The 2,835-nt window shown below is 42.9% G+C and overlaps 1 pseudogene; it reads left to right on the top strand.

Moving 5' to 3' along the window:
• Positions 1–622: 622 nt before the first annotated feature.
• LOC143643169 (calponin-3 pseudogene) lies at positions 623–1,522 on the top strand (annotated as a pseudogene).
• The last annotated feature ends 1,313 nt before the right edge of the window (positions 1,523–2,835 follow it).

Here is a 2,835-nt window from a genome sequence, read left to right as displayed (position 1 = left end):
TCTCTTATGGTTGAAATACTTCTCCAAGGAGAACAATCTCCTGCAGTTTATGGGGGAAAAAAGGATTGTTTTCCTTTATTTATTAGTTTTCATATCAATCAAGTGAATCTCATCTCTAGCCTTTCCCAATGAGCTAATTCTTTTTTAGTATCTTCATGAAATTAGGTGTTTTTAAAAAATGTATTTGAAACTGTGGTAGCTTGAATCTTGTATCCTTCAAGAGCACGTTCTTATTCGTACTCTGCCTTCCTGCGGATGTGAACCATTTCAGATAGGACCCTTTAAAGATTTATTATGAGGAGTTTGTGGTGAGTCGCGGTGCTGACTGGTGGGTGAGCCAGTGGGACCACGGAGCTGAACGGAGTTGCCGAGGCCCTGCCGCATGGCGCGGGTGGTCTAGTGCACCGCCGAGACGAGCGAGCTCCGAGCATTTCCTGCTCCAGCTACTCCTCAGGATGGGAAGCGAGGGAGCCGAGCGGAAGAGACCTTCACACCAGAGAGCATCCTCCTCCCACTGCCAGAACTACCGTGACCCACTTCAACAAGGGCCGTTCCTATGGATTCTGAGGTCAAGAACAAGATTGCTTCCAAGTATGACCATCAGGCAGAAGAAGATCTTCACAGTTGGATAGAAGAGATGACCACGGGCATGATGAGCACTGGCACAAACTTCCCGCTGAGCTTGAAAGATGGCATCATCCTCTGCAAACTCAGAGACAAACTACAGCCAGGTTCCTTGAAGAAGGTCGAGTCCTCCTTCAACTGGCCTCAGTTGGAGAATATTGACAACCTTATTAAAGCTATTCATAAGCCTGAATATGAAGCCACATGACATATCTGAAGCAGATGATCTTTGTGAAAATGGAAACATGACCCAAGTTCAGACTATACTGGTGGCTCTAGTAGGTCTGGCTAAGACAAAAGGATTCCATAAACCATTGACGTTGGAGTTAAGTATGCAGAAAAACAAACATGACGTTTTAATGAAGAAAAATTAAAAGTGGGCTGAAGTGTAATTGGTTTGCAGATGGGAACCAACAAATGTGCCAACCAGGCGGATATGTTAGCCTATAGGACTAGGAGGCATCTTTATGATCCCAAAATGCAAACTGACAAACCTTTTGACCAGACTACAATTAATCTGCAGATGGGCGCAAACAAAGGAGCCAGCCAGGCGGGAATGTTAGCACCAGGTACCAGAAGAGACATCTATGATCAGAAGCTGACACTTCTGTGGACAACTGTGGACTACTCGATGATTTCTCTACAAATGGGTACCAATGAAGTTGCTTCCCACAAAGGAATGAGTGTATATGAGCACAGGTGGCAAGTATAAGATCCCAAATACTGTGCTGCTCCAACAGAACCTGTCATTCACAATGGAAGCCAAGGAACAGGAACAAATGGGTCGGAAATCAGTGATAGTGATTATCAGGCGGAATACCCCAATGAATATCATGGTGAATACCAAGATGACTACCCCAGAGATTACCAGTACAGGGACCAAGGCGTCGATTATTAGATTCACACAGAGAGGCTCAGTATTTAGTCCATTGTTTTTACTCAGTGAGAACCAAGCTAGCCTTGAGTAATTTTTATTTTGTCTTCTTAAAACACTATTATGCTTATTGTACCTAAAAGAAATATTGCCTTATATACATTCCTTTTTCCTTTTTCTACCTCTTCTCTAAATAGTTGCCTCTTAGTGCTGTAACAGTTAGATCATACAGCATAACCAATAACTTGCATGTGAAGTAAAAAGGAATACTGTGAAAGGAGAGGACTCTTGTACAGCTGAGGTAGTTAGATTCAGTTGTCATCTTGGCCAGGTGAAGGCACCTAGTTCTGTTGCTGTGGACATGAGCCAATGGTACATGAACCTCATCTGTTGCTGATTACATCTGCAGTTGGCTAGGAGGCGTGCCTGCTGCAATGAAGGACGTTTGACTTAATTGGCTGGTGCTTAAATGAGAGAGCGCAAGGTAGCATAGCCCAAGCAGCTCGACACACCTCATCTCAGCACTTGCAGCTCAATCTAGGCCTTTGACGATACAGAAAGAAGTCACCCTGGGGAAAGTTGTTTGAACCCAGAGGCCAGGAGAGAAGGCCAGCAGAGACTACCCTGTGCCTTCCCATGTAAGAAAGAACCTCAGTTGAAAGTTAGCTGTCTTTCCTCTGAAGAACTAACAAAATAAATCCCCTTTTATTAAAAGCCAATCTGTCTCTGGTGTGTTGCATTTGGCAGCTAGCAAACTAGAACAACAGTCAATTCTTTTATTAAAAGTCTTGCATTTTTACAACTTCTACTTAAACTGGTATTTTCAGACCCATAGGAAGCTTCTTTTTTTGTTTTTTTTACCTGATTTCTACATGGAAGACTAAACTCATGCTTATAGCTAAATGTGGTTTTTACCAAGTAAATCTAAGATGCAGCATTTTAGGAAACATATCAATATTTTTACAGTATTGCTTGCTAATTTTTAAATAAAGTCATTATCAATGTTTAAAAAAAGATTTATTATCAGTTAAGGTGTGGGCACATTTGTGAATAGGATCTACTGGAATCCTATTTATAAGTGTGGCCAAACCAGTCAGAGTGGGCCCTTAATCATTGTTACTAGAGGCCTTATAAAAAGAAGGCCACAAGAAGAGGCCAGAAGTCAGTAGAAAGTGGAAGGAGTAGGCAGAAGGAGAGCGAGAGATCTCCATGCAATGGAGATCCTGATGCTAGAGAAATAAGCCACGGAACCCCAAGTATTGCAACAAGCCAGCACCAGAACTCCGGGGATGCTGGGAGAAAGTGTGGCCTTCCCACAAAGCCTTGACTGCGGACTT

This window comes from Tamandua tetradactyla, chromosome 8, assembly GCF_023851605.1.
Source record: "Tamandua tetradactyla isolate mTamTet1 chromosome 8, mTamTet1.pri, whole genome shotgun sequence".
NCBI classification, from domain to species: Eukaryota; Metazoa; Chordata; class Mammalia; order Pilosa; family Myrmecophagidae; genus Tamandua; species Tamandua tetradactyla.
Note: the sequence above shows the minus strand (reverse complement) of the source record. Positions and strands in the feature narration are given on the sequence as shown.